This window comes from Scyliorhinus canicula, chromosome 3 (assembly GCF_902713615.1).
Source record: "Scyliorhinus canicula chromosome 3, sScyCan1.1, whole genome shotgun sequence".
Taxonomy (NCBI): Eukaryota; Metazoa; Chordata; class Chondrichthyes; order Carcharhiniformes; family Scyliorhinidae; genus Scyliorhinus; species Scyliorhinus canicula.
In genome coordinates, this window is record NC_052148.1 from 182677137 (window position 1) to 182702871 (window position 25735).

General features: G+C 47.5%; 1 protein-coding gene and 1 long non-coding RNA gene across 3 annotated transcripts in view; one reads left to right on the top strand and one right to left on the bottom strand.

The window, feature by feature from the left end:
• prss12 (serine protease 12) overlaps window positions 1-25735 on the top strand; it is a 243574-nt gene that overhangs the window by 122252 nt on the left and 95587 nt on the right. The window lies entirely within an intron of this gene.
• LOC119963171 overlaps window positions 1-25735 on the bottom strand; it is a 66226-nt gene that overhangs the window by 38763 nt on the left and 1728 nt on the right. The window lies entirely within an intron of this gene.

Genomic DNA, 25735 nt, shown 5'->3' on the forward strand with positions numbered 1-25735 from the left:
CAATGCTGGAAGTTGGAAGGTAGTAAAACAGGGACAGAAACAAAAGGAAGTAAGGGGAAAAGTGCAAGGCAGAGAAGACATAGTCAGAAATCCATAAGGGCGACAGTACAAGGTACAGTGACTGAGGGGAGCACAGTGAATAGGCCCAGTAATAACAAAAGGAATAAAACTGGAGATGTTAAGATTCAAAACAGAGGTAAAAAAACCAACATAAGTGTACTTTACCTGAATGCTCGTAGTATTCGGAATAAAGTAAATGAGTTGGTGGCACAAATCATCGTAAATGACTATGATTTAGTGGCCATTACTGAAACATGGTTAAAGGATGGTCACGACTGGGAGTTAAATATCCGAGGGTATCAAACTATTCGGAAGGACAGAGTGGATGGTAAGGGAGGTGGTGTTGCTCTGTTATTTAAGGATGACATCCGGGCAATAGTAAGGGATGACATCGGTGCTATGGAGGATAAGGTTGAATCCATTTGGGTGGAAATCAGGAATAGTAAGGCGAAAAAGTCACTGATAGGAGTAGTCTATCGGCCACCAAATAGTAACGAGATGGTGGGGCAGGCAATAAACAAAGAAATAACTGATGCATGTAGAAATGGTACAGCAGTTATCATGGGGGATTTTAATCTACATGTCGATTGGTTTAACCAGGTCGGTCAAGGCAACCGTGAGGAGGTGTTTATAGAATGTATCCGCGATAGTTTCCTAGAACAGTATGTAATGGAACCTACGAGGGAACAAGCGGTCCTAGATCTTGTCCTGTGTAATGAGACAGGATTGATTCATGATCTCATAGTTAGGGATCCTCTCGGAAGGAGCGATCACAATATGGTGGAATTTAAAATACAGATGGAGGGTGAGAAAGTAAAATCAAATACTAGTGTTTTGTGTTTAAACAAAGGAGATTACAAGGGGATGAGAGAAGAACTAGCTAAGGTAGACTGGGAGCTAAGACTTTATGGTGGAACAGTTGAGGAACAGTGGAGAACCTTCCAAGCGATTTTTCACAGTGGTTTATACCAACAAAAAGGAAGGACGGAAGAAAGAGGGAAAATCGACCGTGGATATCTAAGGAAATAAGGGAGAGTATCAAATTGAAGGAAAAAGCATATAAAGTGACAAAGATTGCTGGGAGATTAGAGGACTGAGAAATCTTTAGGGGGCAACAGAAAGCTACTAAAAAAGCTATAAAGAAGAGTAAGATAGAGTATGAGAGTAAACTTGCTCAGAATATAAAAACAGACAGTAAAAGTTTTTACAAATATATAAGACAAAAAAGAGTGGCTAAGGTAAATATTGGTCCTTTAGAGGATGAGAAGGGAGTTTTAATAATGGGAAATGAGGAAATGGCTGAGGAACTGAACAGGTTTTTTGGGTCGGTCTTCACAGTGGAAGACACAAATAACATGCCAGCGACTGATAGAAATGAGGCTATGACAGGTGAGGACCTTGAGAGGATTGTTATCACTAAGGAGGGAGTGATGGGCAAGCTAATGGGGCGAAAGGTAGACAAGTCTCCTGGCCCTGATGGAATGCATCCCAGAGTGCTAAAAGAGATGGCTAGGGAAATTGCAGATGCACTAGTGATAATTTACCGAAATTCACTAGACTCTGGGGTGGTCCCGGTGGATTGGAAATTAGCAAACGTGACGCCACTGTTTAAAAAAGGAGGTAGGCAGAAAGCAGGAAATTATAGGCCAGTGAGTTTAACTTCGGTAATAGGGAAGATGCTGGAATCTATCATCAAGGAAGAAATTGCGAGGCATCTGGATAGAAATTGTCCCATTGGGCAGACGCAGCATGGGTTCGTTAAAGGCAGGTCATGCCTAACTAATTTAGTGGAATTTTTTGAGGACATTACCAGTGCAGTAGATAACGGGGAGCCGATGGATGTGGTATATCTGGATTTCCAGAAAGCCTTTGACAAGGTGCCACACAAAAGGTTGCTGCATAAGATAAAGATGCATGGCATTAAGGGTAAAGTAGTAGCATGGATAGAGGATTGGTTAATTAATAGAAAGCAAAGAGTTGGGATAAATGGGTGTTTCTCTGGTTGGCAATCAGTAGCTAGTGGTGTCCCTCAGGGATCCGTGTTGGGCCCACAATTGTTCACAATTTACATTGATGATTTGGAGTTGGGGACCAAGGGCAATGTGTCCAAGTTTGCAGATGACACTAAGATGAGTGGTAAAGCGAAAAGTGCAGAGGATACTGGAAGTCTGCAGAGGGATTTGGATAGGTTAAGTGAATGGGCTCAGGTCTGGCAGATGGAATACAATGTTGACAAATGTGAGGTTATCCATTTTGGTAGGAATAACAGCAAACGGGATTATTATTTAAACGATAAAATATTAAAGCATGCCGCTGTTCAGAGAGACTTGGGTGTGCTAGTGCATGAGTCACAGAAGGTTGGTTTACAAGTGCAACAGGTGATTAAGAAGGCAAATGGAATTTTGTCCTTCATTGCTAGAGGGATGGAGTTTAAGACTAGGGAGGTTATGTTGCAATTGTATAAGGTGTTAGTGCGGCCACACCTGGAGTATTGTGTTCAGTTTTGGTCTCCTTACTTGAGAAAGGACGTACTGGCACTGGAGGGTGTGCAGAGGAGATTCACTAGGTTAATCCCAGAGCTGAAGGGGTTGGATTATGAGGAGAGGTTGAGTAGACTGGGACTGTACTCGTTGGAATTTAGAAGGATGAGGGGGGATCTTATAGAAACATTTAAAATTATGAAGGGAATAGATAGGATAGATGCGGGCAGGTTGTTTCCACTGGCGGGTGACAGCAGAACTAGGGGGCATAGCCTCAAAATAAGGGGAAGTAGATTTAGGACTGAGTTTAGGAGGAACTTCTTCACCCAAAGGGTTGTGAATCTATGGAATTCCTTGCCCAGTGAAGCAGTTGAGGCTCCTTCATTACATGTTTTTAAGGTGAAGATAGATAGTTTTTTGAAGAATAAAGGGAATAAGGGTTATGGTGTTCGGGCCGGAAAGTGGAGCTGAGTCCACAAAAGATCAGCCATGATCTAATTGAATGGCGGAGCAGGCTCGAGGGGCCAGATGGCCTACTCCTGCTCCTAGTTCTTATGTTCTTATGTTCTTATTTCAAAGAGCAGTTAAGAGCCAACCATATCACTGTGGGTCTGGAGTCACATGCCGGCCAGACCAGGTACGAATGGCAGATTTCCTTCCCTAAAAGGCATTTGTGAGCCAGATGTGTTTGCATGACAATCAATGATAGTTCTATGGTCGGCATTAATTCACCTGATGAAGGAGCTGTACTCCAAAAGCTAGTGATTCGGAACACACCTGTTGGACTTTCACCTGGTATTGTTAGACTTCTTACTGTGCCATTAATGAGACCAGCTTTCAATTCTAAATTTTATTAATTGAATTTACGTTCCACCATCTGCCATCATGAGATTGGAATCTATGGCTCGAGAGCATTATCCTAGGCCTCTGGATTAATCGTCCAGTGACAGTGCCTCTACATCACCACCTCCACTGGCTTGGAAGAATGAGAAGTAATTGAATTGAAACTTGTAAGATTCTGAGGAGGTTTGACTGGATAGATGCTGAGAGGATATTTCTTCTCATGAGGGAATCTAGAATTAGGGGCACAATATAAAAATAAGGGATCTCCTATTTAAGACAGAGACAAGGAGGAATTTATTCTCACTTCCCCAGGGACCAGGAGGCTGGATCATTGAATACATTCAATGCTGAGATGGACAGATTTTTGATTGACAAGGGGGTCAAGGGTTATGGGGCAGGCAGGAAAGTGGAGTTGAGACCACAATCAGATTAGCCGTGATCTTATTGAATGATGAGGTTAACTGGCCAATTTCTGCACCTATTTCTTATTTTATTACGTTCTTATGTAGAGCAGGCAGATTATGTTCATTGTGTGTAATGGTGAGTTAATGCAAGCACTGCCATTTTCAATGCCATCTCCAGCCTTGTCTTAATTGAATATTTTAATGGTAAGAAGGACCCATTACCCCCACCACCATTGGCACTATTTAAAGGGATTGTGAACTACTTATAGTTTAGAACATAGAACATAGAACAGTGCAGCACAGTACAGGCCCTTCGGCCCACAATGTTGTACCGACTATTTATCCTAATTGAAGATCAACCTAATCTGCACCCCTTCAATGTACTGCTGTCCATGGATCTGTCTAGGTGTCACTTAAATGTCCCTAATGACTCTGACTCCACCACCTCTGTTGGCAGTGCATTCCACACACCCACCACTCTCTGTGTAAAGAACCTACCTCTGACATCTCCCCTATATCTTCCTCCTTAAAATTATGTCCCCCCTCATGACAGCCATTTCCGCCCTGGGGAAAAGTCTCCGGCTGTCCACTCTATCCATGCCTCTCATCACCTTGTACGCCTCTATCAAATCAACCCTCTTCCTTCTTCGCTCTAGTGACAAAAGCCCTAGCTCCCTCAACGTTTCTTCATAAGACATGCCCTCCATTCCAGGCAGCATCCTGGTAAATCATCTCTGCACCCTCTCCAAAGCATCCACATCCTTCCTATAATGAGGCGACCAGAACTGGACACAATATTCCAAGTGTGGTCTAACCAGTGTTTTATAAAGCTGCAGCAAAACCTCGCGGCTCTTAAACTCAATCCCCCTGTTAATGAAAGCCAACACACCATACGCCTTCTTAACAACCCTATCAACCTGGGTGGCATCTTTGAGGGATCTATGTATGTGGGCCCCAAGATCCCTCTGTTAGTTACTGGATTAGTTATTGTCTGCTGCTGCAATTGCATGTGTTTTTCAAGCTTTCCTATATTTTAAGTATAGAAATTGTTTTAAGTTTGAATAGTCTCCATAGGAATATGAGCATTCTGCCCGAGGGATGTAGGACATTCAGCCCATCGAGCTTGCTCCGCCATTCATTACATGCATGGCTGATCATCCATATCAATGCCCCTTTTACCAAACTATCCCCACATCTCTTTATGTTATTGTGAATCAGAAATCTGTCAATCTCTGCTTTAAAAATGCACTGTGCTTCCACAGTGCTCTGTGGTGGAGAATTCTAAAGATGCACAACCCTCTAAATAAAAACATTTCTCCTCAGTTCAGCCCCAAGTGGTTCCCCCTTAATTTGAAACCATGTTCCCTGGTTCTAGACTCCTCAGCCAGGGGAGACATCTTACGCGCATCTACCCTATCTATCCCATTAAGTGCCTTTTTTTTTATTCATTCATGGGACATGGGCATCGCAGGCTGTGCCAGCATTTATTGCCCATCCCTAATTGCTCTCGAAGGGCAGTTAAGAGTCAACCACATTGCTGTGGGTCTCGAGTCACATGTAAGCCAGACCATGTAAGGGCGGCAAATTTCCTTCCCTAAAGGAAATCACTGAACCAGATGGGTTTTTACGACAATCGACAATGGCTTCATGGTCATCATTAGACTTTTAATTTCAGATGTTTACTGAATTCAGATTTCCCCATCTGCAGTGGTGGGATTTGAACCTGGGTCCCCAGAGCATTTCTCTGGGTCTCTGGTTTACTAGCCCAGTGGCAATACCACTATGCCACCGCTTCCCCCAGGTGTTAATGAGATTACCTCTCAGTCTCCGAAACGCTAGAGAATACAGGTCACAGATCTGCTACAGTAGATACAGATGAGGCGCTCGATGAGCAGCGTACAGGAAATGCTTGATATGCATGCACACCTGGGGCTGATAAATATACACTGGGGCGGTGCATTCTGCGCACCAGGAAGCGGCCAGACCTTGGAGTTGGTCGCCCAAAGATGCTGAATAAAGGGTCATTGGGCCAATTAAGAGTGCTGGGTGGGTTCTGGGCTGCAGACTGAGATCATTCGCCAATCAGAGCAGTCGGGAGGGATATCCTGCATTGAATCCCATCAGCTGTGACCCAGATTGAGGTCGCAGCCTATAATTTAAAGCAGGGGTTTTCAAACTCAGGGTTGCAATCTGCGGGTCGGCCGCGAGCAAGTTTCGGGAAGGACGTGGCGTTCCCGATCACAGGAGGAATGCCCAATAGCTGCGACCAGCTTTTAAAAATGCCGGGAGCAATGGGATGATTGAGATTGCCGGCCATCCTGCACATGCGTGCCGGATCAAGCAGTGTGCAGAACCGGAGCCCAGCAGGGTGGACCGCCTCATGTTGACATCAGCACACTGCCCATGGCCAGTTTTTTTCAGTAAACGATGGAGTCCTCCCACTGGAAGCAGAGGCAGAGAACAGGTAACGTGCCCCATACGCTGACATTACATGTTCTGGGCGCAAGAATTTTGCAGTTGCCAGCAGGGCTGGTGTGAACTCCAGGGCCTCTGGTGAACAACCCATGAAGAAGAAGCTGAAAACAGGAACAAAGATTATTACTTGAGATTTGGGTTTATTAATTGTGCCACTGCAAATCAGGATTCAAAGCCCATGTGTGATACATGCAAGAAGGCACTGGCAAATGAAAGTTTCAATCCCTCAAAACCTCAAAGACATTTGAAGACTAAACACGGCGAGTTTGAGGACAAACCTCTTTATTCTTTTCAACGATGCAGTGAGATCTTAAATCATCAGCTGAAGTCATTATCAGAAATGTAACATTGAATAACAAAGCAAGTGAAATGGTGAGGACCAAGCTCACCTGTCACATTAAAGGTAAGTGAAAATGGTGGGTTGTGAAGGTCGGCTGGCTGGTGTCCCGAAGGTTGGCCAATTGGTAAAAATGGGTCCCAGGCAAAAATGTTTGAACAACACTGATTTAAAGGGCCACTCTAGCCTCTTTAGCAACGCAATGCAGAAATGGACCTCTCTGCATGAAGTCTCAGGTTTTTCAATCATGAAGTTAGGTCCAGATACATCCACTTCTTCACAAAGCACTTCCAGGAACCAAAGAACACTGAAGAGCTAAGATATAAATCAGCCTTCAGACAACACACCAGGCAGAATGCCTGATGCAAAAATGGGAGCTATGGCTGGCGCAAATCCCACCCCGAAAGTGCTTTATCCCATTCTACACATATTAGGCAGTTGATTGCATTTTTAATGAGCACAACAAGCCCGTTACCATCAGTTTGCATAGTGCGGGTGGGGTCCCAATTTCCAGACTCTCCCGATAAGTATGTTATCCCTGGCTGGTCTGATGGACACCGAGAATATGACCCAAAGTTTTCATGCCCAATCATCAGTTAGCTGTATGTATTTGTCTTCTGTTTTTGGAGCATATTAGTTAGAGATTCTTTGGGTATTGTCTGGCCTGCCAGACAGCCTCTTGTCACTGTCAGGGAACTTGGAGGAACCGGCTTGAATGTGGCACTGATTGGAGCTCATCCCCGCCCAACATGGAAATGGTTGTCAGCCCATTGACCTCGGGCGGGAATGTCCAGACACTGGGCGGGTGCTGCCGGAGAATCTAGCCCTAAAATTCTTTTCAGCACTGGGGAGAGGTGCCGAGGTGCAAGGACCACCAGATGTGCCAGGGACAAGAGGAGGGGAGTCTGAGGTGCTGAAGTGTCCGGCACCTCCCCTGAGGAAGTCACCAGCATGGGCCCCATCACCTCCTTCTCCCTCGGAGTGCCCGATGGCCCCCAGGCGACTCCATGGGACGGCAGTGGGAACGGGGCCATTCCCTGAGGCTCACCCACCACCTGGCACTGCCAGTCCTGGAGCCCCACTCTGGTCTCGACCAGGGTCTGCACGCTCGCGGACATGGACCACAGGAAGTGGACCATTGCTGTCTGGGACTGTGCCACATCATGCTGTGACTGTGCCATCTCCCTCGCCGTCTGTGCCCTGTCAGCCAGCGTTTGGGAAATTCTCCCACACTCCCAGCCATGGCCCACTGTGACTGGGCCCTGCTCAGGAGTGCCACTGCAAAGTCCAGGTGGCTCTGGCACATGCTGCCTGTGAGAGGGCAGCCCTGACCTGGGCCTTGGCCAGCGCGCGCACAGAATGCCCCAGGCCTTGGACATGCTGATTCAAAGCCAAAATCCTCATCCCCAAGGCCTCCACCACGGAGGCCACGGTGTGGTGTTGGCCTGGGTGGCATGCATGGCGGCACCACCTCCTGCTCCTGCACGCGGTTGGATTCCTCCACCTGTGCAAGCAGGTGCTCGATGCTGTCCGACATCCCCTTATGTAGTCCCTGGCTCTGTGACTGCATCTCCACAGTATTTAGAACTGTCCGTTCCAGAATCCCGAAACCTGTCTGAATGGCAGCTAGTCCCTGGGGTCGGCCTGCCCTCCAACCATTCCACCACTTGGGAGTTCCTACCTCCACCTGATGTACCGGAGAATCTGTGTGGTGCACACCAGATAGTGTCCCAGGAGCCTCTTCGCTAAAGTGCCCAACCAAGGTGAGTGTCTCTGGGACGGTGGACGGTGTTGGTGACAGCTGTGATGGGAAATCTGTGTCAACATCAGATTTGAGCTTTGGGGTGTACTGGATCTCAGGCACATGGGTCCCCTCCATGTCGGTGTCATCATTGCTGCTCGGCACACAGTGGGATTCTGGCTGTGGCTGGGGGCAAGGGACACCAGAAGGACCCACCCTATCACCAGCAGCTCCTGCAAGTCCTGAGGGTGGTGTGGTGTGGGGGGTGAGGGTGGTGTGGTGTGGAGATGAGGATGGTATGGGTGTGAGGGTGGTGTGGGGATGAGGGTGGTGTGGGGATGAGGGTGGTGTGGGTGTGAGGGTGTTGATGGGGGCACATGGTTGACACAAGTCCCACAGGGAACTGCAGCTAAGCGGGGTCTCACTTCCTCGCATGGGGCCGACCTCCATCCCGGCGACCTCCCTTTCCTCAGGCCCACCGACCACGTCCAGGGCTCACTGCTCTGCCGCAGTGAGGGCCCGCAGGAACGGCGGTTCCCCTCCAGTTTTTCTCCTGTTCCCTGGGGTTGTGAGCAGCCTTCTCCTGAGGGAGACGGTGTGGGGGAGGGGGGGGGGGGGGGGGGGGGAGAGGAGAGAGAGAGAGAGAGAGAGAGAGAGAGAGAGAGAGAGAGAGAGAAACCGAGAACGCACAGTGTTAGATAGCCACATGCATGCAGCTCAGGGGCGGGTAGCTAGTGGCTTCAGTAGCCAGGGCAGCTGGCCAATGCAGCCGGTATGGGTGCAGGGTGAGGTTCTACCACCCTTCTGATGGGGAGGGAGGGGTAATTGCTAGGGGGCCGGGGGTTGGTGCCAGGAGCATGATGCTGCCTAATCATCCTGGCTGCCCTGAGGAGGTCGTGCAGTTTTTTACAGCACTGCAGGCAGGTCCAGAAGGTGTTGCTGATGGCGCTTACCGCCTTTGCCACCAGTGCCCAGGCACGGATAACGGTGGTGGCTGGCAATCTCCTTCCCAGGCCAGGGTACAGGGTGAACCACTTCTCTTCCATGGAGTCCAGGAGGGTCTTGATCTTGCCGTCCATAAATCTCAGGGCCGCTCTCCTTGCTGCCATCTTGTTGGCTGGGATGATGTGTGTGGGGAGTAAAGTGTTTAAATGTGGCTGCAGCTTGTCAGCCACCTGAGTGTCAATCGCGAACCCAGCAAATCCCACAGCGTTTCTCATTGGAATCGATTGTGTTCCACATAGCGCCAGAGTTGGCCCCTGAACAGTCGCTGAATCGGTCCAGGTGCAACGCAAATTTTGCTGTCATGGAAATCCTGCCCCGATGTCAACACTTAGTCTCAGGAGCGGAGAATCCCACCAGTGGTGCCTGTGAGCGAGCCATAACGTGAAGCTGGATTCTCCACTCCCCAATGACGAAATCGCGTTCAGCGACACGGCAGAGAATCAATTTTGGCGCCAAAATCGGAAGTGGCGGCAATATTTAAATTCTCCCCCCCACGAAAAACGGTGTACAAGTATCCACCGCCTCACGCCATTGCCTGAGGCCCAAGGCCCGTTCCCGACTGGCCGAATTCCCGATGGCGTGGTTCTAACATGGTCCCACCTTCCGTGATCCTCACGTGGCAGCTGCGGACTCAGTCCAGGGCTGCCACAGTTGTGGGAGGGGTGATCAGCAGGCAGGGCAGGTTTCATTCGAGGCTGGGGGCAATGTGTGCGGGCGGTCCAAGGCGTGCGAGCAGCCGATGCAGGGCATTATTTTGGCAGTCCACGTCCATGAGCTGAGTCCGCCATGGAACATGTCGCGGCCGCTGCAGGCCGCCGTGTGCACATGCGCGGCCTCTGACCCGGACGTGCTGTGAGCCATAGCGGCAGCTGGAGCTGCGAGTTCTACGACAGCTGCCTGCTGAGCCCCCAGCACAATGGTGAAACTGAGGCCTTTTGACGCTAGTTTACCTGGCGTAAAAGACCACAGTTTTCACGACGGGTGGGTACTTAGTCCCAAAAACGGAGTCCGGGATTCCCCAGGGGGGGCAGTGATAATCGTGCCCCGACACCGGCTTACCCATTCTCCTGCGTCAACTTTTGGCACCCGCGGGATAGCTGCCATGCCGGTCGTGGGCCTTTGCCGGGATATGTGGGAAGGGGGATATGGGGAGGGAGATATGGGGGAAGGGTGATATGGGGGAAGGGGGATATGGGGGAAGGGGATATGGGGGAGGGAGATTATGGGGGAAGGGAGATATGGGGGAAGGGGGATATGGGGGAAGGGGATATGGGGGAAGGGGATATGGGGGAAGGGGATATGGGGGAAGGGGGATATGGGGGAAGGGGGATATGGGGGAAGCGGGTACAGGGCCTCCTTCCTCTGCTCCAATGTGTCCAAGAGTGCCTCGATGTCCCGCTCCTAGGACCTCGGCGCTGCACGGCGGGCGGCCATCTTGACGGGTCTCCGGAAGGCGGGGGTGGCGGCGTCTTTTGTGCTGTGACGGCCACGGCATCACTGACGGCGCGCGCGTCCATGACGGGTGACGCCGTTGTGAATGGCATCACGCCGCGGCTAGCCCATTCCGGGCCGGAGAATTTGCGCCGTTTCGTGGGGCCCGACGCCGGAGTGAATCGCGTCCCATATATCAGCTGCATGTTCGAAGAGTGGAAACATTTACTGTTGATGAATATTACCGACTGTTGCCAGGGAGCTCTCAGGACCACATTCCTGCAGTCAATAACCTCTTGCACTTGCGGGAAACCTAATGTTCTTGCTGCCTGGCTTTCAGGACCAGGCAGAATTGGACAAATTGGCGTGCTCTACTGAGCAGCACATCTGTAACATACATACAGAGAGACATAGAAGATAGGAGCAGGAGGAGGCCTTTTGGCCCTTCGAGCCTGCTCCGCCATTCATCACGATTATGGCTGATCATCCAACTCAATAGCCTAATCTTGCTTTCTCCCCATAGCCTTTGATCCCATTCTCCCCAAGTGCTATATCCAGCCGCCTCTTGAATATATTCAAAGTTTTAGCATCAACTACTTCCTGTGGTAATGAATTCCACAGGCTCGCTACTCTTTGTGTGAAGAAGTGTCTCCTTATCTCTGTCCGAAATGGTTTACCCTGAATGCTCAGGCTGTGACCCCTGGTTCTGGACACACCCATCATTGGTAACATCTTCCCTGCATCTACCCTGTCTAGTCCTGTTAGAATGTTATAAGTCTCTATGAGATCCCCCCTCATTCTTCTGAACTCCATCAAGAACAATCCCAACCTAGTCAATCTCTCCTCATATGACAGTCCCGCCATCCCTGGAATCAGTCTGGTAAACTTTCGCTGCACTCCCTCGAGAGCAAGAACATTCTTCCTCAGAGAAGGAGACCAAAACTGCACACAGTATTCCAAGTGTGGCCCTGTACAATTGCAGCAACACATCCCTGCTTCTACACTCGAAAACTCTTGCAATGAAGGCCAACATACCATTAGCGTTCTTTACCGGCTGCTGCACCTGCATGCTTACCTTCAGTGACTGGTGCACAAGGACACCCAGGTCCCGCTGCACACTCCCCTCTCCCAATTTACAACCATTCTGGTAGTAATCTGCCTTCCTATTTTTGCTTCCAAAATGAATAACCTTACACTTATCCAAATTATACTGCATCTACCATTGGTTTGCTCACTCGCCCAAACTGTCCAGACCTTGCTGCAGGATCCCTGCATCCTCGTCACAATTCACCCTCCAGCTAATTTGGTATCATCTGCAAACTTTGAGATGTTACATTTCGTTCCCTCATCCAAATCATTAATTTATATTGTGAATAGCTGGGGTCCCATCACCGATCCCGACCCATTAATCCCTAGTCTTTGCTAACCAGTTTTCTATCCACCTCAATACATTTCCCCCAATCCCATGCGCTTTAATTTTGCACAATAATCTCTTATGCGGGACTTTGTCAAACGCCTTCTGAAAGTCCAAATATACCACATCGACTGACTCCCCTTTGTCGACTGTACTGGTTACTTCTTCAAAGAATTCCAACAGATTTGTCAAGCATGATTTTCCCTTCATAAATCCTTACTGACTCTGATTGATCCTGCCACTGCTTTCTAAATGTTCCGCCATAAAGTCCTTGATAATGGATTCAAGCTTTTTCCCACTACCGATGTTAGGCTTACTGGGCTATAATTCCCGGCTTTCTCTCTACCTCCCTTTGTGAATATCGGAGTATTGTGAGCTACCCTCCAATCTGCAGGGACAGTTACAGAGTCTATAGAATCCCGGAAGATGACCACCAATGCATCCACTATTTCCAGAGCCACCTCCTTGAGCACTCTGGGATGCAGATTCTTAGGCCCTAGGGATTTATCCACCTTCAATCCCATCAGTTTTCCCAGCACCATTTCTCTACTAATGTTGATCTCCCTCAGTTCTTCCCTCTCCCTGAACCTTTTGTTCTCCAACATTTCTGGGATCTGATTTGTGTCCTCATTTGTGAAGACAGAACCAAAGTATGTATTTAATTGCTCAGCCATTTCTTTGTCCCTTATTATGCATTCCCGTGTTTCTGTCTGCAGTGGGCCTCCATTTCTCTTTACCAATCTCTTTCTCTTCACATATCTGTAGAAACTCTTAGTGTCAGTCTTTATGTCCCCTGCAAGCTTTCTTTCGTACTGTACTTTCCCCTTCTTAATCAATCCCTTCGTCCATCTTTGCTGAATTCTAAACTGCCCCAAATCTTCAGACCTATTATTTTTCTTGGCCAATCTGTATGCTTCTTCCTTGGATCGGATACTATTTCTAATTTCCTTTGTAAGCCATGGATTGGCCCTCTTACCCCCTTCTGTTTTTGTGCCAGACAGGAATGAACAGTTGCGGTAGTTCCCCCATGTGTTCCTTCTATGTTTGCCATTGTCTATCCACTATCATCCCTTTAAGTAACTCTCCCCAATCTATCAAGGCCAACTCACGCCTCATATCCTCATAGTTCCCTTTATTAAGATTCAGCACCCTAGTCTCCGAATCAACTACTTCACTCTCCAACTTGATAAAAAATTCTTTCATGTTATGATCGCTCATCCCCAAGGGGTCTTGTACAGCCAGATTGGCAATAATTCCCTTCTCATTACACAGTGCCCAGTCTAAGATGGCCTGCTCTCTAGTTAGTTCCTCCACATATTGGTCAAGAAAACCATCCCATATGCACTCCAGGAATTCCTCCTCTACGGCATTGTGGCTAATTTGATTTGCCCAATCTATGTGAAGATTAAAATCACCTATGATCACTGATATTCCCTTATTACACGCATCACTAATTTCTTGTTTAATGCCATTCCCATTGCAGTTTAGGGACCTATATATGACACCCACTAATGTGTTTTGTCCCTTGGTATTTCTCAACTCTACCCATACAGATTCCACATTGTCAGAGCTAATATCCTTTCTCACTATTGCATAATTTCCTCTTTGACCAGCAGTGCCACACCACCACCTTTTCTTTTATGCCTGTCCTTCCTAAATACTGAAACCCTGGGACATTCAGTTCCCATCCCTGTTCACCCTGCAGCCATGCCTCCGTAATCCCAATTATATTACACCCATTTATATCTATCTGCACGATTAGTTCATCCACTTTATTGCAAATGCTCTGTGCATTAAGGCACAGAGACTTTAAGATTGACTTTTTCACAATGTCTTGCTCCCAATATTTTTCTCTACTGCCCTGTTTGAATTCTGTCCTTGGTTTCTCCACCTATCACTTTTCTGATTCACTTGTCTACCTTTTGCTTTTGTCCTTGCTCCCTCTTTCTCTGACTCCTTGTGTAGGTTCCCATCCCCCTGGCATTTTAGTTTAAACCCTCCCCAGCCGCTCTAACAAATAGGACATCAGTTCCAGTCTTGCCCAGGTGTAACCCATCCAGTTTGTACAGGTCCCACCTCACCCAGAACCGGTCCCAATGCCCCAGGAATCTGAATCCCCCCTGACACCATCTCTTCAGCCACTCATTCACCCTATATATCCTGTCATTTCTACTCTGACTAGTACGTGGCACCGGTAATTATCCTGAGATCACTACCTTTGAGATCCGATTTCTTAAATTCCTTCCTCACTCCCTGTATTCTGCCTTTAGGACCTCATCCCTTTTTTTACCTCTGTCGTTTGTACCGATGCATACCACGACCACTGGATGGTCACCCTCCCCCTCCAGTATGTCCTGTACCCGCTCCGAGACATCCTTGACCCTAGCACTGGGGAGGCAACATACCATCCTGGAGTCTCGTTTGCAGCCACCGAAATGCCTGTCTATTCCCCTTACAATTGAATCCCCTATAACTATTGCACTGTCACACTTACTACTCCTCCCCTCTGCAGCAGAACCAACCATGGTGCCACGGGTTTAGCTGTTGCTGTTTTCCCCTGAGAGGCTATTCCCCTCAACAGTATCCAAAACGGTATATCTGTTCTGCAGGGGAATGGCCACAGGAGATTCCTGCACTACCTGCCTCGCTCTCTTGCTCTGTCTGGTGGTCACCCATTCCCTTCCTGCCTGCGGAGTCTGAGCCTGCGGTGTGACAACCTCTCTATATGTGCTAACCACGATACTCTCCGACCAGCGGATGCTCCACAGTGTCTTCAGCCGCCTCTCCAGCTCTGAAACTCGAGCTTCCAGGACCTGTAACTGGAGACACTTCCTGCACACATGCTGACCCTGGGGACTGGAACTGTTCCCAGCCCGCCACATGGAGGAAGAGGAGCAGACCACGCCTTGGAGCTGTCCTGCCATGAATTATTCATTTAAATTAAACATTTGAAATTAAACTTTAGAAAGATGTTTTTGTGTCAGATTAAATCCAATCCCCATATACTATCTAATTCTCTTTTTTTTTTAAACTGAGTATTTATCCCTCTTGATCTGACAACAAATAAAAAATAGTTATTAATTGAAATTTAAAAAGTTATTTAAATCAACTTAAAAATAGTAATTTAAATCAACCCAAAATAGTCATTTAAGTCAAATAAAATTTTTTTTAAATAGTAATTCAAATCAACTTAAAAATGGTAATCTAAGTCAAATCAAAACTAGTATTTAAATCAGTAACTCTAGATATTCAAATTTAGCCCAGTCTGCCTTTCAGCCAATCAGGTCACAGTTTCGTGTGACATCACTTTACTGTTTTTTTTTCAATTTTGAAACAAACAGCTGTCTTACCCGACAGCGCTCTTTATTCAAGTCTCGCCTCTCTCTCCGCGCTCTTTATTGAAGTCTCATCTCTCTCACCGCTCTCTTTATTGAAGTCTCGCCCTCTCCTCTCCACTCTCTTTATTGAAGTCACGCCTCTCTCTCCGCGCTCTTTATTGAAGTCTCATCTCTCTCTCCGCTCACTTTATTGAAGTCTCGCCCTCTCTCTCTCCACGCTCTTTATTGAAGTCTCGTCCTCTCTCCGCGCTCTTTATTGAAGTCTCGCCCTCTCTCCGCGCTCTTTATTGAAGTATCGCCCTCTCTCTCTCCACTCTCTTTATTGAAGTCTCGCCCTCTCTTCGTTCTTTATTGAAGTCTCACCCTCTCTCCACTCTCTTTATTGAAGTCTCACCCTCTCTCTCTCCGCTCTCTTTATTGAAGTCTCGCCCTCTCTCTCTCCACTCTCTTTATTGAAGTCTCGCCCTCTCGCCGCTCTCTTTATTGAAGTCTCACCCTCTCGCTCTCCACTCTCTTTATCGAAGTCTCGCCCTCTCGCCGCTCTCTTTATCGAAGTCTCGCCCTCTCTCCGCGCTCTTTATCGAAGTCTCGCCCTCTCTCTCTCCACTCTCTTTATCGAAGTCTCACCCTCTCTCCACAACTCTTTATTGAAGTCTCGCCCTCGCTCCCTCCACTCTCTTTATTGAAGTCTCGCCCTCTCGCCGCTCTCTTTATCGAAGTCTCGCCCTCGCTCTCTCCACTCTCTTTATTGAAGTCTCGCCCTCTCTCCGCGCTCTTTATTGAAGTCTCACCCTCTCGCTCTCCACTCTCTTTATCGAAGTCTCTCCCTCTCTCCGCTCACTTTACTGAAGTCTCGCCCTCTCTCCGCTCTCTTTACTGCAGTCTCACCCTCTGTCCGCGCTCTTTATCGAAGTCTCGCCCTCTCTCTCCACTCTCTTTATTGAAGTCTCACCCTCTCTCTGCTCTCTTTATTGAAGTCTCGCCCTCTCTCTCTCCACTCTCTTTATCGAAGTCTCGCCCTCTCTCTGCTCTCTTTATTGAAGTCTCGCCCTGTCTCTCTCCACTCTCTTTACTGAAGTCTCACCCTCTCTCCGCGCTCTTTATCGAAGTCTCGCCCTCTCTCTCTCCACTCTCTTTATCGAAGTCTCGCCCTCTCTCCACTCTCTTTATCGAAGTCTTGCCCTCTCTCCGCGCTCTTTATTGAAGTCTCGCCCTCACTCCCTCCACTCTCTTTATTGAAGTCTCGCCCTCTCTCCGCGCTCTTTATTGAAGTCTCGCCCTCTCTCTCGCCACTCTCTTTATTGAAGTCTCGCCCTCTCTCTCTCCACTCTCTTTATTGAAGTCTCGCCCTCTCTCTCTCCACTCTCTTTATTGAAGTCTCGCCCTCTCTCTCTCCACTCTCTTTATTGAAGTCTCGCTCTCTCCGCGCTCTTTATTGAAGTCTCGCCCTCTCTCCGCGCTCTTTACTGAAGTCTTGCCCTCTCCCTCTCCACTCTCTTTATTGAAGTCTCGCCCTCTCTCTCCACTCTCTTTATTGAAGTCTCGCCCTCTCTCCGCGCTCTTTACTGAAGTCTCGGCCTCTCTCCGCGCTCTTTATCGAAGTCTCGCCCTCTCTCCGCTCTCTTTATTGAAGTCGCGCCCTCTCTCCGCGCTCTTTATCGAAGTCTCGCCCTCTCTCCGCGCTCTTTATTGAAGTCTTGCCCTCTCTCCGCGCTCTTTATTAAAGTCTCGCCCTCTCTCCGCGCTCTTTATTAAAGTCTCGCCCTCTCTCCGCGCTCTTTATTGAAGTCTTGCCCTCTCTCCGCGCTCTTTATTGAAGTCTCGCCCTCTCTCCGCGCTCTTTATTGAAGTCTCGCCCTCTCTCCGCTCTCTTTATTGAAGTCTCGCCCTCTCTCCGCTCTCTTTATCGAAGTCTCGCCCTCTCTCCGCTCGCTTTATTGAAGTCGCGCCCTCTCTCTCTTCGCTCTCTTTATTGAAGTCTTGCCCTCTCTCTCTCTGCTCTCTTTATTGAAGTCTCGCCCTCTCCCTCTCCACTCTCTTTATTGAAATCTTGTCCTCTCTCTCTCTCCACTCTCTTTATTGAAATCTTGTCCTCTCTCTCTCTGCTCTCTTTATTGAAGTCTCGCCCTCTCCCTCTCCACTCTCTTTATTGAAGTCTCGCCCTCTCTCTCTCTCCACTCTCTTTATTGAAATCTTGTCCTCTCTCTCTCTGCTCTCTTTATTGAAGTCTCGCCCTCTCTCTCTCCACTCTCTTTACTGAAGTCTCGCCCTCTCTCTCTCCACTCTCTTTATTGAAGTCTTGCCCTCTCTCTCTGTCCGTGCTCTTTATTGAAGTCTCGCCCTCTCTCTCTCCACTCTCTTTATTGAAGTCTCGCCCTCTCTCTCTCCACTCTCTTTACTGAAGTCTCACCCTCTCTCTGCGCTCCCTGCCCCCTCCACCCCCACAAGTTGTCATTTCTGAAGCATTGGTCAGCCTGGTTGCTGCTGGTGAGTTCCCAGTAACCAGCAGGATATAATACAGAAATTATCTGTGCTGTCTATGTATCAGATGCCTGTTGGTGCTCCTTGTTCCCATGTTACTTATTAGAATTAGAACAGTACAGCACAGAACAGGCCCTTCGGCCCTCGATGTTGTGCCGAGCAATGATCACCCTACCTAAGCCCACGTATCCACCCTATACCAGTAACCCAACAACCCCCATTAACATTATTTTTTAGGACACTAAGGGCAATTTAGCCTGGCCAATCCACCTAACCCGCACATCTTTGGACTGTGGGAGGAAACCGGAGCACCCGGAGGAAACCCACGCACACACGGGGAGGACGTGCAGACTCCACACAGACAGTGCCCCAGCCGGGAATCGAACCTGGGACCCTGGAGCTGTGAAGCATTGATGCTAACCACCATGCTACCATGCTGCCCTATATTCCCCAAGACACAGTCTGAAGACTTGGGGAGCTTATTCACGTAATGATTGCTGAAGTAGACAATTTTGAACCATGAGTGCAGTGTTGAGAACTCAGCATTCCACTGTGACTAATTTGAATCTGCCCTCTTTTCTGTGGTGAGTTTTAGCAATCCTCAGCAATCCTCAGTAGCAGATGCTTCTGTCTCTGATAGGGTGGGGGTGGGGCGGGAGGTGCTGGTGGTGGGAACTGAGGGAATTCACAGAGCCCTTTTCTGCTGAACTGCATTCATTTTAATAATCAAGAGGATCATGAATAGTGCCTATGAACCAAGTGAGCAGTAGGAGGGAATGCAAGTGGTCGAGTGAGATGTAGAGCTGTCTTTTCAACCACTTGACCCAAAGGTTCAAGTCTGGTACTGGAGAAAAGAATATTAATAGTTCACAGTTTAATGAATTCCTAATGGGCCAAAAGGGGTACTTTTGACAAACGGCACTATAATTTAACAAAGCAAATGTTTGATGCTGCCAGATTTTTCTTTTAAAACACATGTGTATTGATCATTGAGGTAATGGTGGAATTCCATTTCCCTTGTGTCAGCTGAATTTTTTTAACAGAGCGGGCAATTATAGTGGATTGCATTCAGGAAAATACTGTTATCTTTTAACTTTTCCATCTGTTCAGAATGGAAGGTAATGATTCTCGGAAAAATATTTGCTTAAAGGAAAAAGTAGCTCGATGTCTGAACACTCCCCAAGGAGCACCCTTTCTTTACATTTAACTTTTAAAAAAATCAAGCTCCACAGGAAATTTCAGCCTTAAGACTCTGATGTGACAATTTAACAAATTCCCTCCAATAATCACATATGCCCTTTATCTGTACAGTCTCTGGGGTAAATTTTGACTTTGTGTGATATTGCAAAAAGGGTGATGATGATCAGCAGCTTGTTTTGTATCTCGTCCACATTTTATTTCCCTAGCTTCACTATCACCCAGTGATAGGCAACCTAGGCTAGTGGATGGGCCACATGAGTGGCCCTCCTTCATATCAGTGGACTGCAGGATTGAAATCAGGCATGTTCACTAACCATGACCCTATGAATTAGATTGAATACATGCCAGATATTTCATAACAAGTTATAGAAAATGCTTAAACATTCATATATTAACAGAACCGTCATCAACTTCAAATGGTAAATATAATATAAGGGGTGGCATGGTGACACAGTGGTTAGCACTGCTGCCTCCGCGCGCCAGGGACCCGTGTTCAATTCCTGCCATGGGTGACTGTGTGGAGTTTGCATTTTCTCCCCTTGGTCTGCGTGGGTTTTCTCCCAGTGCCCCGGTTCCCTCCCACTGACCAAAGATGTGCAGGTTAGGTGGATTGGCCATGAGGAATTTTCCCTTGATGTTCAGATTAGGTTATGTGGTTACGGGGATAGGGTGGGGCGAATGGGGAAGTGTAAATGGTTTCCTCATTCGAAAGGTTGGTGCAGACATGATGGACTGAATGGCCTCTTTCTGCACTTCGGCCCACCAAGCCTGTGCCGACCATGCTGCCCGTCTAACCTAAAACCTTCTACTTTTCCGGGGTTCGTATCAAACCTCTCCTCATGTCCAATGCCCTCTATACCAGGCAACACCCTGGTAAACCTCTTCTGTACACACTTCAAAGCCTCCTTTCTGAAAAAAACAAAGCAGAATTTGGCAATGCCCTACATGGACAATGGTCTACAAAGGGCACAATTTAACTAAGTGGAACAAAGTCCCATAGTGAGCACAGCATGTTTCCTGCACGACTCACATTTAATAAGGGGCCTCACATAGCCCCGTTCTGTGCACTGAAAAGCTCCACTTGCTGGAACTCCTCAGTGTAGTGAGAGATTAAAAATGGCGTCCCGATAGCCGAGCCTCTGAAGCAACCCCTGACACACTATGGAAGGGTTCCGCCAAGGGACCCGCCCCTCTAGCCTATCCCTCCTCTCCACATAGCACCTCAGCTCCATCGTACCTGTGCAAAAAATGCCAGCTTGGCAGTGCCAACCTGACACCCTGGCAGTGCCCCTGCCAACTGGCAGTGCCACATTGGCACCTTGGCAGTGGCAGGCTGGCACCCAGGTAGCATTACCAGGGTGCTAGTTTGGCAGTGCCAGGGTGCCTGAGGAGCACCAGCATTGCCAGGGTGCCACCCTTTCCCAAAGGTCAAGCACCTATGGGCCTCTGACCCCCTGGGAAACCCCCATGAGTTTCATTCCATCTGGTCCCTGCTCCTGGAGACCAGTACTGAACGGCGCTCTCGAGGTCTCTGAGATAGATCCCGCTCATTGGGATACTCAGGAATCTGCACATTAAAGTGATACGAGCTGTCTCGGTCTAATATGCAGATTTGTTAAAAAGTGATTGTGTTAGATCTTATGAAGCGTAGCAAACCAGGTAGATCCCAGGAGCGGGAACCTCCGGCTCCTATCGATGACACGGCACCGTGGTAAGATGCTTTTTGGCAGCATAGCCATTAAATCATGCCCAAAATGCCCCGTGGGCTGCACTCAGAACCCTGATGGGCTGCATGTGGTCCACCACTCTATTATCCTTTTTATACCATCACGCTCAAAATCTATGCGTTTAATTTCCTCAAAAAATTCAATTAAAACTAATTGAATGCAGCCTGCCCTTTACAAATTTATGCAGAATCTACCCAATTAGCCTATGCCTAACTTCATCCTGTAATATATTTCCAAAAGTTCACCTAGTGCCAAACTAAATCTGACAACTTGATAAATGTCTTAGCTTAGCACTTTTTCCCAACTCAAATATTTTGGAAAATTATAATTAGTGCTTCTCACTTTATTTCAGTATTCTGGGACCGACAGCATCTGTGGGTGGTGACATTTCAGGAGATTTAAGCAGTGGACAATTAACAGAAATCTGGCAGGAAAACCTTACGTGCTGCTAATATAGTCAATCTTGATTCCTCACAGTTCCCAACTAGAGGGGTATTAGTCATCTAAACCCAGTGATAGGGAGGTAAGTCTTGGGAACCCATCAGATTTTCCTCTTTCTCTCATCATAGTAAATTCCAGTTACTACCACAACAGTGAGTACAGTAGACCCTTGACTAGCAGCAGCGATCCCATTCAGAAGGATCCCAGAAGGGTCCCACTGGTACGATCCTATCCATTCATACCTTTTCGTTTCGAAGTCTGGTAGCTCATCATAAGCCATGGGGCGGCATGGTGGCACAGTGGTTAGCACTGCTGCCTCACAGCTCCAGGGTCTCGGGTTCAATTACAGCATCAGGTGACTGTCTGTGTGGAGTTTGCACATTCTCCTAATGTCGACATAGGTTTCCTCCAGTTGCTCCAGTTTCCTCCGACAGTTCAAAGATCGGCAGGTTAAGTGGATTGGTCATGCTAAATTTCCCCTTGGGGTGCAGTTGCGAGAATAGGGTGGGCGATTGTGCTTAAGTAGGGTGCTCTTTCAAAGGGCCCATGCAGACTCAATGGGCCGAATGGCCTCCTTCTGCACTGTAGGGATTCTATGTGAAACTTTTAAAATGACTTTAAAGAGGATACCTTTTCTCCAAACATGATAGTGTAAGCAGCATATTTTTCCTAATTGGCTTGTAATTATTTATTTAAATATGGGCAAACGGCCAATTTTGGTGTCCGTTGATTCTCCGTATTATGGAGCGAGCTCAGAGGTGGGTGGGAAGGTGATATGGTTGCGTGAGAAATACAGTGACCAAGCCACATAAAATGCAGCTCAGAATTCTTATTTCAGGTCAATGACTTTTCATCAGAATCCTAAATCTAGACCTGAATAACTTTGGGCGCGCTTTAACGGGGAAAAAAACAGAGTCTTGTTTTGGACACGTTCAGCAGAATATTTATCGGTGCCTGGAGTGCCGAGAATGGCCCCGCTATCACATGGGGCTCTGGAATTTTTTTCTGGCCTCGGCGAAGAAAGCCCCATGAAGGCCGCACTTCCCTTCATTTTCTGCTCTGATGAGCTCAGTTCGTCAGTACAGGAAGAGATCAGGGCACCATTTTAAAATGCCACCCCGATTTCCCTAATCTCTGGGCTCCCCATCGCGATCTCCGGATTCCCCAGTGCCCCAGCATACTTGTTAGGGGGTCCTCGAGCTCCCCTCACCTCACCTCATAAGGGCAGGACTCCCCTGGGTCCAATCCCTGGCAGTGCCAGCCTGGCACCCACACAGTGCCAGGGTAGCACTGGCAGTGGGAGTTCCAGCTTACCATACTGCCCAGAGCTCGACCACCTGGGGCTTCCAGTTGCCTGGCAGACACCTCCCCCCAGATGCCGTTACTCCTGCTCCACGTTTGTGTGAACAGTGCTAACGGCACCATGGAAAGGTCACCCAGGCGCTGATGTTCGATCCCGGGCCTTGAGAGAATCTGGCGCCGACATATTTAAGTGAGCCTAACTGTTCAGTTAAATATGTAAATCTGGATTCCGCCCAGCGAGGGATCTCATTAGATCTCGCGAGGCATCTCAAGCGTTGCAAATCCCTTGAGACGGTCTCATCCTGACCTGAGTCGAACGTGACGAGGATGATCACGCCCAATGTTTCTGTCTCCACAGATGCTGCCAAACCCATTCAAGTATTTGTTCTGGTTTATCATGCTGTCTGAATCTCACTGATATGTTACTGTCTAAGCAATTTAGAAGAATGAGAAGTGGTCTTGTTGAAACATGTATGATCCTGAGGACATTTGACAGGGTAGATATCGAGAAGAGGATGTTTCCACTTCTAGGGGAGTCTAGAACTAGGGAACACTGTTTAAGAATAAGAGATCTCCCTTTTAAGACTGAGATGAGGAGCTTTTTTCTCTCAGGGGTCTTTAATATATGGAATGCTCTTCCCCAAAGAGCAGAGGAGGCTGGGTCATTGATTTTTTTCACGGCAGAGTTTTTCATAGCTGGAGGAGTCAAGGGTTTTGGTGGGAAGGCAGGAATGTGGAGCTGAGACTACCATGAGATCAGCCATGATCTTATTGAATGGTGGAGCAGACTTGGAGGGCTGAGTGGTCTACTCCTGTTCCTCAGTCCTGAGTATCACTCCAACCAATTGTTACGCTGCACATAAATCTGATGTCGTCTGGTGAATGAATAAGAATTTATTTTTTAGGAAAGCCTCACTATTCCTTTCATTTGAACAGGTAGAGTTCTTCAAGGGGAAAAAAAATAATCTGTGAATATTTATAGCAGAATCAGTGGATGATTTAACTTCAGAGTTCTGAATAACGATTGAACATGAGTATAATCTCTTAACTATCCGTTCCTGATATCAATAAGGCCACATGATGGCAGCAAACAAATTTACAACATTTTTTATATCATCTATAGACCTTTCAGATCTAAGCCTGTCGATGTATTTTTCTGGAAGGGCCACGTTTACATGAAATGTTGTTTTCTGGAATGATATTCCAAGTTTTTAATGTAAGTTATTTTTTCTAGGAGTTGTTTTTTCTTTCTTTTTTTTATAAATTTAGAGTACCCAATTATTTTTTTCCAATTAAGGGGCAATTTAGCATGGCCAGTCTACCTACCTTGCACATCTTTGGGTTGTGGGGGTGAAACCCATGCAAACACGGAGAGAATGTGCAAACTTCACACAGACAGTGACCAGAGCCGGGATCGAACCTGGGACCTCGGCGCCGTGAGGCTGTAGGGCTAACCCACTGCGCCACCATGCTGCCCTTCTAGGAGTTTTTTGACTGACATTCCATGGAATGCTTGATTATTCTCCCAGATTTTCACAATAGCTCCAGAGAAGCCCCCATCAAGAAACTGTAATTAGTGTTACCACCACTGCTGATCTGGGGGACTGGCAAGCGGGTAGTGGTAGACGCTGGAGCAGTGGGTCTCTAAGCCTCTCATTGGCACATAATGCTTTCTGATTGAGAAGGGCAGCAGATACACTGGCAACTTAGTGACTGGCCTTCTTCAAGGAAGAAATAGCGAGGCATCAGAATAGAAATTGTCCCATTGGGCAGACGCAGCATGGGTTCATAAAGGGCAGGTCGTGCCTAACTAATTTAGTGGAATTTTTGAGGACATTACCAGTGCAGTAGATAACGGGGAGCCAATGGATGTGGTATATCTGGATTTCCAGAAAGCTTTTGACAAGGTGCCACACAAAAGGCTGCTGCATAAGATAAAGATGCATGGCATTAAGGGTAAAGTAGTAGCATGGATAGAGTATTGGTTAATTAATAGAAAGCAAAGAGTGGGGATTAATGGGTGCTTCTCTGGTTGGCAATCAGTAGCTAGTGGTGTCCCTCAGGGATCCGTGTTGCGCCCACAGTTGTTCACAATCTACATAGATGATTTAGAGTTGGGGACCAAGGGCAATGTGTCCAAGTTTGCAGATGACACTAAGTTGAGTGGTAAAGCGAAAAGTGCAGAGGATACTGGAAGTCTGCAGGGGGATTTGGATAGGTTAAGTGAATGGGCTAGGGTCTGGCAAATGGAATACAATGTTGACAAATGTGAGGTTATCCATTTTGGTAGGAATAACAGCAAACGGGATTATTATTTAAACAATAAAATATTAAAGCATGCTGCTGTGCAGAGAGACCTGGGTGTGCTAGTGCATGAGTCACAGAAAGTTGGTTTACAGGTGATTAAGAAGGCAAATGGAATTTTGTCTTTCGTTGCTAGAGGGATGGAGTTTAAGACTAGGGAGGTTATGCTGCAATTTTATAAGGTGTTAGTGAGGCCACACCTGGAGTATTGTGTTCAGTTTTGGTCTCCTTACTTGAGAAAGGACGTACTGGCACGGGAGGGTGTGCAGAGGAGATTCACGAGGTTAATCCCAGAGCTGAAGGGGTTGGATTACGAGGAGAGGTTGAGTAGACTGGGACTGTACTCGTTGGAATTTAGAAGGATGAGGGGGGATCTTATAGAAACATTTAAAATTATGAAGGGAATAGATAGGATAGATGCGGGCAGGTTGTTTCCACTGGCGGGTGAAAGCAGAACTAGGGGGCATAGCCTCAAAATAAGGGGAAGTAGATTTAGGACTGAGTTTAGGAAGAACTTCTTCACCCAAAGGGTTGTGAATCTATGGGATTCCTTGCCCAGTGAAACAGTTGAGGCTCCTTCATTAAATGTTTTTAAGGTAAAGATAGATAGTTTTTTGAAGAAAAAAGGGATTAAGGGTTCTGGTGTTCGGGCCGGAAAGTGGAGCTGAGTCCACAAAAGATCAGCCATGATCTCATTGAATGGCGGAGCAGGCTCGAGGGGCCAGATGGCCTACTCCTGCTCCTAGTTCTTA